General features: G+C 43.5%; 1 long non-coding RNA gene across 4 annotated transcripts in view; it reads right to left on the reverse strand.

Annotated features, from left to right (window-relative positions):
• Positions 1-15,657, reverse strand: part of LOC125758357 (uncharacterized) — a 36,985-nt gene extending 21,328 nt beyond the window's left edge. The window contains exons 1-5 of one of the 4 annotated variants that reach the window (XR_007415998.1): positions 15,470-15,657; positions 9,289-9,394; positions 7,183-7,260; positions 6,654-6,754; positions 1,908-2,007 (exon numbers count right to left, since the gene is read on the reverse strand). This is a non-coding gene — a long non-coding RNA (uncharacterized LOC125758357). Of the gene's footprint in view, positions 1-1,907; positions 2,008-6,653; positions 6,755-7,182; positions 7,261-9,165; positions 9,231-9,288; positions 9,395-15,469 lie in introns of all 4 variants that reach the window. The other 3 variants (XR_007415996.1, XR_007415997.1, XR_007415999.1) reach the window with 3 other exon arrangements.
• Positions 15,658-17,977: the final 2,320 nt, after the last annotated feature.

A 17,977-nucleotide genomic window follows, 5' to 3' on the forward strand; every position in this document is an offset into this window, starting at 1 on the left:
ATCAGCCACAGCATTAACAAAGTGCACATAATGCCTTACAGGTGTTTAGCGGGTACCACGGTTCTCCACAGAATGACGAAAAATGGCATAGCTTCCCAACTTCAAAAAATTATGATTTTATAGCGCAATGGGTTCCTCGCAAGTGCTATTGGTTGCCAAGCTAGGAAGCCCATAAGGCCCCCATGATCCGTTTCCTCAGAGTCTCAATAATGTTCTTTCCCTCTCACGTTAACGTATCTTCCCACGAAACACAAAACCTCTATAAAATGTTTTATAGAGGTTTTAAACATTTTAAAGACATTTTATAGAGGTTTTGTGTTCCATGGGTTATATAGCGTGGTGGGAGAGTGAAATAACGACCAGGCGTCACACAGTACGACTTACGTAAAAATAGTGGGTCATTTATAGCTTCCAACCCATTACAAAGGGCTCAGCCATAATTCTTCATCATCATCAGCCGTCGCATCAACAAAGCGCGCATAATGCCTTACAGGTGGTACCTCGCTTCTCCGCAGAATGACGAATAATGGCGTAGTGGGTACGTTAATAGTGTACTTGTATTAGTAGCCCCCACAGAGTTTATAACGGGCTCTAGAAATGCCGCTCTTCCAGCTTTCGCTGTGACTGTACTGTGCTTTTCACAGAGGCTTGGCGTTTTTTTTTCCCAAGAATGCTTATCCTGTGAAATCGTGGTCCACAATGCTCATTGCATAGCCTATAGCCAGGCAATATCTATAGCCTATAACCAGCCTACCCTCGTTAGGTCATGTCCTCACACTGCTTAGCCAAATTTTCAATGTCATTTGGCCAGACTGACATAGCTGGTTTTCCCCGCACGCTCCTTACTGCTGTTAATTGTTGAGACACTGCTCCAGAAACTTAAAAAAGGCCGGCAAATGGCAGAGCAAGCAGAGAGAATGCAGAGGAGTGCTGCCTTATATGCACAGTGTTTCCCACAATCTCAAGAAAGTGGCAAACAGATGCAGGGTGCAGTGATGTTCTCTGTGACATGCAAGCTCACCCAGCTGTGTACACACATACTTTCAGCTTGCGATAAGAGGTGTGACAGCAATAAGAAGCATGCAAAGGCGTGTGTAAAATGTGCAACTGAAGTTGGCTGTGAGATCCTGTAGTCTTGTGACAAGACCTATAAAAGACCAGACCAGGCACCCGTAAATGAGCGTGTGTGGGAACACGAGTTGTTTCTGAAGAATATAAGACTGAGCTACGGCATTTAATTGCCTCCACACTGCAATGACCATCAAGTTAAGCCAATATTCGACACAATAAGGATTCTTGTAAAATGTAAAGATGCTATGGCATGCAAACTATTGGAGGCTTTTCATATGAGGAAACATACAACATCCTGTTTCAGTGACACGTTGGTTGCACTTTTTTCTGCTGAGAGCCATTTTGTTGAGTGCATGATGGGATTGGAGGGGTGCTCAGTTAAAAGGATATTTGTGAGATTACACAGCACTTTGTTATACATATAGGTTGTGTTGGGCATTCTTGAATCCCTTTACTAGTCCCTCTTCACTCCTTCCTTGTTTTGGGCTAATTAAGCCACCATATCTTTACGGCCCTTTGTTAAGCAAGAATTGTATTCCACTCAAGGATCTCTAGTATCATTGTGTTAACCTTATGTCTTTTTGTCGCTGTCTTCTCCAGTGGTGGAGCTGCTCATGTCAAACAACATGACGATTCATGTTGCAGACGAACCCATGACAGTGTGTGTGTCCCAGAATGCATCAGTACTTTGTGTGCGCTTGTCCAAGAGCCAATTTGTTAAATAGGGCACATTGGATATAAAGACAGACAACACTTGCGAACTTCATTGCATATTATAGAACAAAAGCTACTGTGTTATACAGAGATAATTTTGCTTGAAAATTTGCTGGAAGTACCTTTTCTGAAGCGTGCAGCAGCAACACTCCTCAAGAACTTCCTTTAGTTGCATGATGAAGCACTGAGGGCTTAATCTACTGCTCTGTTCCTAACGTGTTGCTGGAAAAACAGGCAATTTAGATGAATAGAATAAACCTCATTTTGATGCTTTTTAAGTAGAAACAAACAAGCACAAAATTTTTTTATAAAATATTTTTTTGAAAAGGGGCACATGAATGCACTTTGTCAGCTTACCACAGAAAAAAATTGATTCTTCATATCAGCGGCAGTTTTCCTGTGGCCAATTGATCATCTGTTTTCCATTTTTTGAAAAGGCAGAACTCTATCACATGTGCAGTGATCTGATTGACAGAAGCCACATTTATGCAGCTTCTAGAACAACTAAAACCTCACTTTCAAACTTTTGGAGCAACCTTTTGGAGCCCTTACCAGTCGCACATTTTTTAATGCAACATGTATATATTTCTATCCCTAAGCTGGGTCAGTAATTGCATGTTTAGTGTAACCGGTGTATGCACATGTGCATGCATGTTTACGATGGAAGTTGAATTAACTTACTGCATTTTGTTCCCCTGCGGACACCTCTAAGCGTCTTTAGTTCTGTGACCTGAGGCCACCTAACATTTCTCGAGAAATCCGCAATATACTTCATATTTGTAATTCAACAAGGCTTTTCCTGGTGCATGTTGTATGGTGAATTTCAGGCTGTCATACTTTATGAACAGAATCTAGACTCCTGGCAGTTAATGGAAAAGTTATAGAGTAATGAAAAAGTTAGAGATCCTTAATTAAGTACTGTATTTGCGCGATTGTAGGTCGACCCATTTTATCTAAATTTATAACCCGAGCCGCCTCAGTGGTCTAGTGGTTATGGTGCTCAACTGCTGACCCGAAGGTCGCGGGATCGAATCCCAGCTGCAGCGGCCGCATTTTCGGTGGAGGTGAAAATGCTTGAGGCCCGTGTACTAGATTTCGGTGCACATTAAAAGACCCCAAGTGGTGGAATTTTCCGGAGCCCTCCACTGCGGCATCCCTCATAATCATATCGCGGTTTTGGGACTTAAAACCTCAACAATTATTATTAAAATAAATTTGTAACCCAAAGTTGGGGGGGTCGACTCACAATCGAAACCAAAACTACTTTCGGTTGCCAGGTCTTCTTACAACCGAAACAAACGAGAAATTAGGCACACTGTGGCATAGAATTACGTTTACGTTGCGCCTCTAGCTGTAACATATAGCGTATTTTCTCGTGTATAATCCGCACCCTCAGGAACGATTTGCGGAAATTTTTCTAAAATGATCCCCGCATATTGCTGCGAAGCTAGCTTTCCTGCATAGCTTGAAGCACTGCCGTGAAGCCACCTTTGCACAGCGGAACGAGAGTTTGTTTTCTTCAGCGACATTGTGAATAAATTTCCTTTATGAAATGCACTCGCGGTTTTCTTTAATGTGCGATCTTATGGGGGTCGACCTACATTCGAGTCGACTTGCAATCGTGTAAGTACGGTATCCTTACGTGCATTGAATGCAAAGGCAACTAGTATACAGAAAGAAACTGACAAAAACTGGCACAGTCATGGTGTGTTGACAATATCAACAGCCATACTGTTTCAACATTTACCTCATATGACCTTGCAACTTTAGATTGTTACTAGGTCATGTGAGTGTCACATGATGTAATGTGCTCGAATTGGGCATAGCAGATTTTGAAGGTCACCTAAATTTTTGGGGGTGGGTAAGTCAATAGACCTTTTTCAAGCAATCCCATAACCCCCCCGCGGGCACGCAAAGCACTATGAGAAAAGTGTGTACGGCGAGTCCGCCGGCTGTTCCGTCGCTCGCTGCTCGTTGGCGCCGCGGGAGCACCAAACGAAAAAAAACGTGTCTCTGTTGGTTGACTATTATTAAATCCTAAATACTACACGTCTGAACGCACCTGCATGTATCTCTACGCATGAAATTCGAAAGTAATGATGCAGTCAGTGCAGTTATTCCCGAGCGGATGTATACCGGATGTAGCAGCGGCATGCGAGTTATCATGTGCCGATACATGCAGTCAAAACGTGCTATTGCGAGCAATGTGAGCTGGAACACCGAATTCGTATTTACTCAATGATTACTTGTTCACAAGCCGGTATGGCATTTAATGTCATAGCGGCTCGTGGTCGGGTTTAACCAAACTGTAGAGGTGTTACGGTGTTTATTTTATTTTAATTGACAAGTCACGCGCTGTAGAAAGAAGTGAGCACATTCTAAACGTGTTTAAAGAAAAAGGGATGGGACTAGAATTCCCTTGCGAGATGCCTTGCTCTGATAATTTGCAGTTTCTTGATACGTTTTGAGTTTCACTACGGATCATGTTTGTGGGCAGTATGGTCCGCGTTCAGCGAAACCGGTGTTTAATTTCGCGTGGTCACATTAGAATATTGTGAAACGATGAATCGTGATGTCATGGTATACGCACGGCATTGGACAAAAACTTGCTCACATAAGATGAGCAGCAATTTCCAGCTGCAAAGTGGTCGCCTTAAAGAGGCGGGAAATTCTGCGTATTGTTGCATTGGTTTGCGAAAATTGGTTATCATGGCAAAGAAAGATTAATACGGACGTCCTCCGTCCGTGAATAATGAAGAAACTAGAAATAATGCAGTTATTGCACATATTTATAAGAAGTTGCATGGCCTGAAGAATGTAGGGAACCGATGTGGGGGTGAAGGTTGTGTTTGTCGCCCCAAATAAGCTTAGTCGCATTAAGGTCGTAGGGGTTTGCAGTGGGCAAAGAAAAATACGGTGAGAGGCATGCCAATTGTTTTGTCAATAGTGTAGGAGTTAACCGCAAATTTCTCTTTCTTGTGTCCACATGTACATCGGCCAGACTGGTCGATGTATTAACACGCGCCTCAGCGAGCGTTGAAATTCATTGAATCGAGCCGCGTCATCTCACGTCGCTATGTCAGTCATGCAAATGTAATCCCATCTTCGAAAGCACAGTAATTTGGTACCATCAACCTAATCAGACAACGCGAGAAATTTCGGAGGCATATTATGTCACAAATAACTCCACACGTTGTGTCAGTCAACCTTCTCAGTCGTTACAAGACTAGGAATTCAATTTCATTAATCAACCATAAAGACGCGCCTTGGTTGTTTGACTATTTGTGCCTCATTATGACATGCGCGATGCACCCCTATTTTTGTATATATGCTTTTTTTCACGCGTGTGATAAACTTTCACTTGTGAGCGAGCGCTAGATGGTTTGTGCGTTTCCTTCCTTGTGCTGCTTTTTTTCTTTTTTCGTTCTAAGTATTATTGCAACCTATAGTTATAGTATCAACGAAGGTTAGTAGGCAGTTATCGTTCTTTACATATATGGTGCGAGCGACGCAGTGAATGTATGTCATTTCCCCAAATGCCGACTACACGATGTCGATGGACGTTGATTCCAAATGCATCTGCGAATCATACACCGCTCCTGCACTTCATAGGCAACCGACTTGTATTTTTTTTTTCATTTATGCCGTAAGGCGCACTGGCGAAAAAATAAATAAATAAGAGGTGACGCTTCTGAGCCGCTCAGCTGGTCCAACAGTGGGACAGATGGAAATGGTCGAGAGGCCGTCGCAGCTAAACACTGAGTTCATGATTGAATTGCGCAGTAACATGTTGCACCTTGCAAAGTTCACTGCGTCTAAGAAGTCCTGGCACAGCGCAAGCGGAAAGCTACAGCGCGGCCCGCGCGCTCGTCACGGCGGCTGCTGCGGCGTACACACTTTTCCCATGAGTGCTTGCGCGCCCGTTGGTGGCGCTCGTGTACTTGAAAAAGGTCTATTGGGAGTGGCCACGTTGATTCAACCCAATATTTGAATTGGGCGTTTCAGGGGTCGGCCATTCAAATCTTTCGGGTAGGCCAAATTAGTTTTTAACTTGGGTCAACTCAATTTTTCAATTTGGCACAGCCAATCTTGGGAGTGGGCCAGGTCCGTTTCAGATGTGGGTCTACTCCACTTTCAAACTGGACAGTTGATGTTGCGGGTGGGCCACCCAAATTTTGGTGGGTGGGCCATATCTGTTTTGATTGTGGGCCAAGTTAATTTTGGGGTGGGCAAAGTGCATGGCTGCACCATGCAAGCACGAATGGTAGTTAAGCATGGACATTATAAAGTTGGATCCATCAAAAGGTGAAAACTGTGATTTAGTTGTCATCATCATTAGTTTTAATGTAGTAATATTGTCTGTTCAGTACACAGATATTGGACTTCAGAGATTTTTTTCAACGCCTGTCTGCTCCCATGATTGCTCAAAATTACAGTGGTAACTTAAATATGGACATCAAGCGCATGCCATTTTCTTTTCTTCAAAAAGACAGTAAAAACGACACCATAGCACACACTAGGTGCAAATTTCATGATTTGTGCCAAACTCTAGCAAGATGTAGAAGGTTTCACCTCTTGTTGCAATTGGGCGCAGTCGGTCCAACAATCAGATGACTTCATGCTGTTTTTACCACAGAAGCTCAGGAATTGTGATATATATGCATTGCAAAAGGATGTCGACAAAACGTCAAAGAATGCATTTAACTGTGACACAAAGCACCCCAGCGCAACCACGGGTGATGTTTCAGTTGATCATGTCTTAGTGTTCTCGATTTTCATCATGACCACACAAAATTTATTTTTGAGCTTCAAAAGTAAGAGCACAGTCAACTCTCATTAAGGATGCCAAGAGTTCCAGTCATTCTTACCTTGCCAAGGTGCAAGTGCTTGTATTTTTCATCTACTCAAAGACCAAGTCAAGTCATCACTTCAGTTTTTCAAAAGTGCCTCACAGCCATTAAGGCAAGAGCTGAAAAAATGGCAAAAGAGTGAGTGAGTTCAGGAAGCAGCACAGCTCACTAAGGGGGTTCCTAGCTAGTATGCATTTTGCTGTACTTTGTAAAGAATGTAGAAACATTCTACTTTTTCATGAAATATCAGTTGTTCCCATGCATCGAGATGGAGTAAAGCAAGTACGGGTGCACATGTTAAAGGCTTTTGTGCGAGTGTCGTGCTTTTTTTAAGGGTGCAATGTTGCAGCTGGTAATATACTTCTCTTTTGATGGGCATGCACTGTGGTTTGTAAATTGATTTCACAACTAAAGTTTGAAAAAATAATTTTCCCTTGCAGGCAAAGTTAGAAGTCACTGTATATGTCATCCGTGTTTTTTTTTTCTCATGTGTTTTTATTCACAGAAGCGCATTTATTACTCACAATTCTAAAACTTCTGCGCTCACCTGTGTAATCATGCCACTGGGCTCATCCTTGCAGTGAATCTCTGCAAAATTTATCACAGGCAGAACAGCAAGCATCCTCTGGTGAAAAAAAAAAGAAAGCATATTGTAACATGGCCAGCAAGCACATCACAGATGCTGCTAACATTTGGTCTAATTGCATCTGTAATAAGAAACAAAGAGGTTTGCACATTAGTTGAGCAAGAATAATCCGTGTCTGGCCCTGGGAGTGCTAGCCCGTGCCACTCAAGGTCATGGTGGTGGTAGTGCACATACCTTGAGAACTGCAGTTCTCAAGCTATACAGTTCTGAAGGACAAGGATTTGCATGCTACGTGATTAATCCTGTGGTTATAAGGATGTACCACACCTGTCAGAAGTGGCAGTGGCTCAAATTTCCAGGGACAGACCTAGTACAAATGCATGCTCAATACAAAAAAAAAGTGCATGGAAAGAGAGCAGACTGCTACCATAGCTCAGTGGGTGGAGCATTGTGTACATATTGTGGAAGGCACATGCAACACTCCCAACAGCAGTGAGCTCTCTTTTAGATGCGAAGCAGCAGCTGAGGCCAGTGGAGCCCTGGACTAGGGGCCCCACCCACCTGCTTCTCAAACCCCTCTTCTTTTTTTGATAAACGTTTTTCAATTTAATTATGAACGAGGCCTATCCCCCCGGCGTGACCAGTGCCCCGCGTGCCACTAGATGAATGGAAGAAAGAAGAGAACGAAGTGCTGACACGAAAGGAGAGCTCGCACGTGGTGTGCAGAGAGGAATGTTTGCCTGAGAAAACGGTGCCACTAGATATATGGAAGAAAGAAGAGAACAAAGTTTTCGCATGAGCGGAGAGCTCGCGCATGGTGTGCAGAAAGGAATGTTTGCCTGACAAATGGACGTGCGATAGAGCTCTCACTCCACTGCGCGTGCTCTAGTATAAATCATGCAAGGCACCCACTACGCCATAAATCATGCAAGGTGCCCACTTTGCCATAAATCATCATTCATGCAAGGTGCCCACTACGCCATAAATCATACAAGGTACCCACTACGCCATAAATCATGCAAGGTACCCTTGATGCGAAGCAGCTTATGAACGAGGCCTGTCTCCCCGGCGTCGCGTCGACGTAGCCAGTGCCCCAGCCGATCCGGAGCGGCGGGCTCGCGAAGCCGAAGCGAAACGGGCGCGTTGACATCGCATTCTCAAATTTCAAGCTGCAAACTTTGCAGCAAGAGCCATTAACTTTATACTTTACGGACCACAAGGCCGTTATACTCAAGGGAAAACGTTCCCCTGAGTTTAAAGTCATATATATATGACGAGTAACAACATCAGGGGAACCTCGAATAGAAGGACCATGAACAGTGATGAAGAAAACAAAACATTTACAGAAATCTAAGTCGACTCATGGCTGCTTCGCATACTACTCAGGGTTCCCTTTACGGAGAGATGGCGGGATTTTTTCATCCACTTCAAGTCTCTTTGCATTATTTAGCATTGCTGCCATTTAAATTATGAAGCGGATATTGTCCCTTTTCCTTTCTCTGTCTATACGGTTTGTTCCCCTTCTGTTTATATGTGTAGCTAACATCCACTTGCACACTTAAGGAGTAGGGCATTTATACAGCTAAATTAAGTACTGCGGATAATTATTTCGGTTGTCACTAGAGGGAACGAAGATGAGTGGGTGCACAAAATAGGCAGTTATGTACCTGTTCGTTTTCATTCCCTCCTTCACCCTCTGATGTAACAGATCAAGACCAACTAGACAGATCACAGTTCCTTTCGATAATAACCCTTTTACTTTCCGTGTCTTCACTATCTGTTTTGCTTCTGTTTACACATGCTGCAAAAGCATCCACTTGTTCTCTAAAGGAGGAGTGAGTGCACAGGTAAGCTATTTTATATATATCATCCTGTTTGCTTTTAACCCAATAATTTACTGTCGAGCAGTTTAGATTGTACTTATTGATAGGAAAACCTACGCACACATTCAACAAGACTGCACGAAGTCTACAATGACTTTTAGAGCAGGACATGGTGTCTTCATGGATCTGTAATAAAAAAAACATGACTTTTCAGATGTGCAGTCAGCATGCTTTTGACAGTTACCTGGTTAAAATTTTTTTTTTTTCTGGCACAGAGGGATACCATAGACTTTGTTTCAGCCATGTCTCAGGACACCGATAGAAAGTTTTGAAATGAAGAGTGTTTGATTCTGGAAGAAAATTTTAAAATTTAGAGACATTGGAGGTTAATATCACAAGTAGATTTAATCAGTGCTGAAGAGTAGACTTTTGCAGTATATGACAGTAAAAGGCCACATTTCTTGTACATACAGTTTATTGGATAAACTTTTAGTGTACTTTGTTCATGTGTTATGTACTGTAATTCTATATTCGTAATCTGTCCAAGTGCTGCTTTGTCTGCATACAAATGGTCCAATACTAGCTTCAGCTCAAGGACAAACACTTTGTGTACTAAGCACAGGTGTCCTTAGAAGAAATACATGTGAGAGCTGGTAAGACAATAAATTAATATTTCAAAAAACTGTGCCTATCAGGACACACGATGTAAAAGAATATTTAAAATATATAATCAGCTGAATGTAATCAGCAGACACAAACAAGCGCCGAGTGAAACTTAGATTTATTCACAGGAGAAACATCTACTACAAAAAACCTGAGAGGAGAAGAAAATACAAGAGAAGGGTCGACCCAAATCAAGTGTCATCCAGAAACTAGATCTCACGATCTAAGAGCGATACAGAGGGTGAACTGTTTTTTTAAAAAAAGGTTTCAGCAGTCTCCCTAGTTTTCAAGACATGCTTGAATATTAATATTCATTATTATTATAAATATTAAAAATATTTTCCAACTGCTGAAGTTTGTAAATCTTACGAGAATAAATTACAAATTTGAGAAAATCTTCACTTTGGTTCACGCTGAGATGCACTTTACACCATATGTGGCACTCCCACTAAAAGTGACCTTTCCACCTCAATCGAAAGCAAACAAATATTTCTTATATGGCAAGTTTACACTATAATTTTTTTTTGTTTTAAGCGTGTGAACAAATGGAAAGATAACTGTCAATGGGGAACTTCAAAAATTATTTTCTTGTTTAAATAAACGACGTAATCATAAAACTTGCCATATGTACTATAAGTACAATGTTCTGAGATGTTTCCGTGGATAACCATATCTGCGCCAGAGGTGGCGGTCCCGTGGCAAAGAATTAACACGTGCAACCGATCGGTGTGCCTTTGTAACCTACACTCTAAAAAAAATAGAAGAAAAAAACGGGGGGCGTAAAAAAGTGTCTTTTTATCCCCAAACAACAATCATCTGGCTCGCTCGTGTTTCCTTCCTTGAAAACTCGGCGCTCGCCACTTTTCTATAAAAAAACCAGGCAGATCCCACGCACTGTCGGAATCGATGTAATGCGAAGCAGCCAGCAATCGAACTGCATACATCTCCTTGTTTGTCTTTGAGGCAAATGAAGTCATTCATGTCATGATATATCTAGTCCACTATATATCGCATGTATGTCATGCATGCATGCATGTAGTACAATCATTAATATATATACCAAGCTATTGCGAACTGGCCGCGAGGGCACCATGAGTGTGGCATGTAAATCATGATGACATGCGCATATCACGATTTTCATATTACCACCTGTGATTTATGTTCTTCATACAGTCACGTCACACAATACCAAATTTGGTACACGTCAAGATAGCGAAACTGCCACAAGCGCACCATGAGCGGGGCATGCATGGCGTACGTACATACATGTCATGATTTTCGTGTTACCACCTGTCATTTATGTTCCCCATACAGAAATGTCTCGTCGCCCGAGACCATGTCATGTAAATCGTGCTGTACATGATACGTGTCATGATTTGCACGATAGGACCTGCCACTTATGTTTGTCATACAATGTTGTACCAATTAATGAAAAGGCCGCAACTAGAGCAAGACCGCGCGTCACATGCCATTCATAACATGCATGCATGCATGCATGCATGTCATGACTCATGATATGACCTGTCATTTATGTTCGCAATACTGTCATGTTATGCCATACCAATTTTGGTATACAGCCCGTAAACGAAACGAACAGGAGGGTGCGAAGTCGTCGGCAGCTAGATAGATAGATACGCTCAAAGTCGCAGAAGTTCGCTAAGGATATGCTTTGCATTTGAAATGGTAACGTGCACGCCGTTCGTGACCGGTATTAAAGGGACACGAAAGAGCAGAACGTTTTTTCTCATATTAGTAAATTATTTTTTCAGAATTCTAAAATCACCACGTCAGAAGACGCTTGGTATGCGAGAAAACGTGCAAAAAGAAAATGCGGGTGGCGGCGCCACCTTGAAATTCCCGCATTTTGTCGGCATCTACCAGGCCCTACGTAGTTCCTAATCGGTAAAAATGAAGCACGTTGTTTACTGAGGAGGCCGTAGACTTAACGTACCAAGTTTCAGGAAATTTCGTTGAACCAGTGTCGCCAAAATACGAGAAATTCACTTTGAATTCTGCGACGTCGTGCGTGGAGATTTTGACGCGAATCTGAACAAAATTCATTGCTTGATTTTCTCCTCTATTAATATGCCTATGCTGGTGAAATTAACGACCTAAGTATTTTCAGAGTACAATTTATCAATATAAACCGATTTATTGTTAGTGTCCCTTTAAGTGCCGGCCGGAACCGCGGTGATAATAGCTGCGTGGCAGAAAGACTCTTGTTCTTGTTCACCTAAACCTGTGGCTTACACACACTGTGGGGGATTTCCCAAATACTTTTTTTTCTTAGTGTATCTCGCGTGCTTTCCTTGCGTTATCACCGCGGTCCCGGCACTTCCAGGTCATAGGCGTGTGCACGTAGGGGAGGGGAGGAGCAGGGGGCGCCCCCCTTAGTCACCTAAAAAGGACGCCTATATATATGTTCCAGGTCACGAACGGTGTGCGCGCTATCATAGTGGCATTAGCATTCTTGATAGAAAAATGGCGAAAGCCGAGTCTTCAAGAAAGGAAACGAGAGCAAGCCAGATGACGATTAACTTTCGTGGTAGAAATACTCCTCAAATACTCGATTTTTGCTTCTACTCCCAAGACCCAAAAGGCGGAACGGGGGGACCGGGAAGTGCCGCGCGACCGGCTCTTTCCCGTTACCAACGGCCGGCGTGCGGCTATCAGCGTGAGAGTTAGTATGAAACTCTATGAGCGTGACATTGCAAACTCTGGATAACAATGTAGCGAGCGCACCAGGCCCGTAGCCAGGAATTTTTTTCGGGGGGGGGGGGGGCACTTCCTGAAAGCCTTGACTATTGAGAAAAACGACTATTTTCATTATTTATTTTCGGTAAAACACCATGTATCATACAAATTTCGGGGGGAGGGCCCCCCCCCCCCCCCTGGCTACGGGCTGCATGGAGCGCACAGTTTTAGAGAAACTTTGCTAGTGCCAGCTGGTAGCAAAAGGGTAACCGTTATCATTGTTGCCTATATGCCTCATCCACCCTTTGTCAGATTAAACGCCGCACGCAACTGCCGCGGCACATAGGGGAGGAGCTTTGAGCCAGTGCTCACTGCCTTGCATGCGTAATCATGCAAACCGCTATTAAACTTTGCAGCAGGATATCTCGGGGCACAGACATGCTAGAACAATTCTTCCAAGTGGAACTGTGTAGAAACGCGCCTGCCTCCAACTTTTCAGTACAAACATGCCCGCTTGCTGCACCCATTAGAAAGTTAATTATTCAATCTTAGTCAATTGGGCGGCTGACAGCGATAATTATTGTTTCACTTTGTGTCCCCCTGTATACATAACTTATCTGAATATGTGGTGTTCACGTTCTTCCCAGTGCTGAATTTTAACAAAACCATAAAGCTTAAATTTGCAAACACCCGGCATAGGCGTGCGCATAGGGGGGGGGGGGGGGCGCCCCCCTAATCACCTAAGAGGGAGGGCACAAAATATGCCCCGTACATTGACCCTTCTAGTCACCTAAGAGGGGAGCGGCGCAAAATCTGCGCCATACATTGACTTAGTAGGGTGGGGGGCGCGCTGCGATGAACCTTTGCCCCCCCTGATCAGGGGCGTAGCGAGGGGGGGGGTTGGGGGGTTCAACCCCCCCGAAATTTTTCAGTTTTGCTTGCGTATATCTATACACGCGCACATACAAACGCACGCACGAACATACTTAAAGTATGGTTGAACCCCCCCCCCCGAAAAAAAATTTCTGGCTACCCCGCGCCCCTGATGGTCAACCCCGCGCACGCCTATGACACCCGGTATACATCGTATAGAGCGCAGTATTTGCACATACGGTCACATAGGAATTATCACCTCCCCGTAAACACGACACGTATCAGTAAATTCAAAGCTCGCACGGAAACGGATGAAACAAGCATAAAATGCGATGCTTTTCTTGGCGAACCAGAGGCGTTTTGATCGTATGTCTATCTGTTTATCTAGCCTCCTACGTCTTTGTGCTCTTGTGGTCATTTCGTTAATTTGATATGCACGAAAATCTGCATGGCATGTGTATGGGGTACATTAGTGGCAGGTCATGACAAATATAAGCCATGTCCATATGTCATGTAATCATGTTCTAGCCGCCTTCGGGCTCTCGTGGACCTTTCGTTAAGGGGGGACGGATAGCAAATGTACTCATTTTAAGAGACAGTCTTTTAGAATGAGTACTTACAAACTAGCTCAGCTCTCTGTTATTCTAGCAAATGTAGGTGTTCAGCTACTATAGTACTGCCTATAACTTTGTCATTTTTATTGTCAACTCGACGAAATTCACCAGGCTGTGTAAAATTCCATTTGCTGTATGTATCATAAATTTGATGCGTGTATATATATATATATATATATATATATATATATATATATATATATATATATATATATATATATATATATATATATATATATATATGCACATACATACACTCGCGTTCTGCATAAGAAGCAGAACGCGAGAATGAATGCGGGTATGGTAACGGCGGGAACACGGGACACATGGTAAACTGTTCGCGCGCGAACTCTGACCCCTTTTGTTCCGGTACTGAACTACTAAAGTAATTAATCTAGCTAGATACACTATTATTCTACATTAATACAAATGTAAATACATTTAGGCGTCCTTATAAAACAAGGCAAACGCCACAACGCATAAGAAACTTGCGTAAGACGCTTGCGCGGCGAGTGGGCGGACGGAGGCACGAGGTAGGCGCGCTTGGCGCCATTTTTAAATAGCTTCCGTTGCGTTTCTTCCGATGCCACTTGGTGGAAACTTGCCAAGAATTGGTGTTAAAAACTCGCCTTTTTCGTCGACTTTGCCCTCCATCCTCCCTTATGCTAACATACTAGTGGAAGGTTATCATAAGATTATCATATGACAAGCATGCAATGCACTTCATGACATAAATGGCAAGATACCATTGCGATGCCATGGTGGTCGTTTATTTACCTCGCAACATGCGCGTCACATAGCTTGGGTGCATAATAAACATGAATGACAGGTCATGGCGTGACATGTCATGTGACAGAAATGAGACGATGCATATGATGCCGTCGTGGTGGTTTACTTAACATGGGATACACCAGAATGTATGCACGTATGCAGGCAAATATGCGGTCATAAAACATGTCGAGACATCATAATCACATAACATGGCACGAGTGACACGGCATGCGTGTCATGTACGGTATGACATCAAAATAACAAGGTGTCGTTGCATGCAACCATCTCTTTAGATAGGATATCTCAATATGCATGACACAGAAGAACTGACTTACATCACACACAGCATGACATGTACCGTACGTATTTGCTCGCATAGAACCAACACTTTTTGGCTAGCTCTCGGCTAGAGTTAGTGTAAGTATACCACAGTGAGCATGCATTCATGAAAAAAACATGCTGTAATGAATGGAATGTCATGACATGAATGGTATGATGTCGCATGAATGGCATGCAATGCGCATGTCATGTATGCCGCAAATGACAAGAAATCATTGCAGTCGTTTGGTTTGAGGGGACATCTCATCGGTATTTGCCTACGTCCGTTTAAATAGTGTAAACTACGTGCATGCTAAACCCGAGCAACGCATGCGACTACTCGACCTGCAGAGAGGTCTGTCTCCCGTGGCTCCTCTTGGCCATAGACAGTCTCGACAACCGAGTGTGTAGCGAACCTTGCAATAATTGATATATAAGCCATAAAGTTCAACACAAACGGAAAACGTGTACAGCTCATTCGGGATCACTTACCGTGGGTCTCAGGTTCAAAAGGGCAGGTGACACCGACGACTGCGCACAGAATGCGCAGCCGGCAGTCCATGACTGCCGCCAGACCAACGGACGTACGGAACCACAGCCCCACAGACTACAGAACCACGGCCGCTGGATGAAAAAGCGGCCGTGACAGAACATACGGAACGACGCCGACGACGCACGCACGCTCCTGCCCGAAGTGGGAATTCTGATGTACTCCTCCGCCACGCGCGTTCGGCACGTTCGGCGCAGCGCGGCTACTCCGAATGGAAAAGAAGTGCGTTGACAGAACGCGGGTAATTCAAATCTGACTGCAGAAATATTTTTTGAAGTTGGCGCATCATTAGGCTGAGTGACATATTGGCAGTGGCCGATGGCTCGAATAATTCTCTTTGCTGATTGGCTGGTGCCTGAATAGGCATATGCCAAGTACTCCCAGTACTTCGCATATGCCTATTCTCTACATACCCTGCATAATTTTTTTCTTCTTCTGAAACTCGCGTTATTGTAATACAGAGCAAGAACAAGTGGATGTATCTCTAAAGCTTGCGCGTATTTGAGGACCGGTGATGCGGCACGCGGGGCGTGCCCCGTGCTGCATATCTTAGCAGCCCTAATTAGCGACTTTATTTTGCTCTTTACATCTATAGTTTACTGCTAGAATGAACAGTGCGTAACCATTGCAAGCTTTCACATTTTGACAGCAGTGACAGATTTGTTTGTGTACCTCACCCAGTGCGCACTTAATGCGTCCTGAATCCCCCCTCCCCCCTTTGTTGGCCGGCTGAGCCCATATATCCCCACGGTGAGGGGGGCAAATGGGAAACCTACGCCTCTGTTCGTGCAGACAAAAAAAAAAAAAAAACTGTATATTCCTACAGACAACGCGGGAAAGATCGCGCGGTCTGGCGCGCGGCAGTTGCTAGCGCTCCTGAACAACTTCGAGTTAAATGCGGTAATAAAAGCATAAAAGTAAGAAATAGATATGGTTTGAAGTTGGGAGACACCCGGCCTTCCAGGCCGCATTTCGATGGGGTCGAAATGCAAAGAACACCCGTGTACTTCGATTTAGGGGCACGAAGCCCAGGTGGTCAAAATTTAATCCGAATCCTTTACTGTGCGAAACCCAGAGGGTGGGAATAATGCAAGTGAGAGGAAAGGATTGACCGCCTTCTCGAGATGAGGGCTCTTACGCAAACGAGCACCCTGCACGTCGGTGTCTCCCCTTCAGAAAAACCGGTGGGTGCCTGCGACGACACCGAAAATCAAACCCAGTACCCCCGCACTGGAGGCAGACGCAGCAGACGTTGTACCGTTTCATCACCGCTCGAATTGAAGAAGCTCTTCTCCAGAGCAATCTCCGAGTTAGCCCGGATTCCCTCTTTTCTTCCCCTTCTCTCTCGTTGTTCTACAACTCTAATTCAGTGTCTTACTTTCTTACGCATATATGCCAACGGCACACCTTTGTTAAAAAAAAAAATGACTTGCCATGTCGACATCCGTAACACAGATTGCGAATCTCGGAGGAACATAAAACAGCGGCATCAAATGTACTCGTAATTTGTTTTCGGCCGCAATCAAGAAATTACTATACTTTTTATGAACAACGGACATCTCATGGCTGTTTAAAAGCATCTATTTTGGCAATCCTAAGCAGTCGTAGCGTCTCATGTTGCCCGAATTTTACGTGGCGTTTGCAGCGTGGCCTGCGTTTTGCGGGAGAACTAAAACGAACTTTTCCGTTGAGGATAAGTCCTACTAATTTTAGTTTTGGACAAAGCACCAGTTGTAAACAGGTAAAAAAGTGCTGCGAGTTTTCTGTGTGTTTAATAAAATCGTAACGTGTGTAAACCTTAGTTTAGGTGGCCAGACTTTCAGAAAACGTTGCTTGTTGCCAGACTTTTAAAAACAACAAATAAAGAATTTTTTTTTATTTTGCTTTGAGTATTTTACTTTAGTATAATTAACGTGTTGTTTTAATAATTTCTAAATATTGTGCAAAATGACTTACGTTGTTTCAGTGTTTGCTGACTGCTAGGACTGCGTATTGAGCATTGTTGCCTGGTTTTTGTGTGTCATTAAAATTATTATGGTACTTAGGATTAATATTTTCAGTGATGTGTATTCTAATAGTAACTCTTACTGCAAAAAAGAACCTTATGTATTATGTATTGCTAGGGAGGATTCGAAAGATAACATTTTACTTTGCCTCTTGTGGCCAGACTTCTATGAACCTCATAAAGGTCGAAGACTTTTTTTTTGCACGTGTCTAATTTTTCGACAAACCTCAGTTGCTTCAATCTACTCGATACAGCACGTGAGCAAATAGAAATTTTAGGTTATCGAAGAAAAAAAAAAGGTGAACGAGAAATTTTTTAATTTCTGGGTGCGTTACTGCGGTAAATGGCACACAGTGGTGGCACAAGCATAGAGTCAGGCCCCGGAAAGTCTCAAGTTCCAGCGATCGCCACAGAGGGCGAAAAAATCGACCGCGGCGAGTTCCAG

The sequence above is a fragment of the Rhipicephalus sanguineus genome, chromosome 1 (assembly GCF_013339695.2).
Source record: "Rhipicephalus sanguineus isolate Rsan-2018 chromosome 1, BIME_Rsan_1.4, whole genome shotgun sequence".
NCBI lineage: Eukaryota > Metazoa > Arthropoda > Arachnida > Ixodida > Ixodidae > Rhipicephalus > Rhipicephalus sanguineus.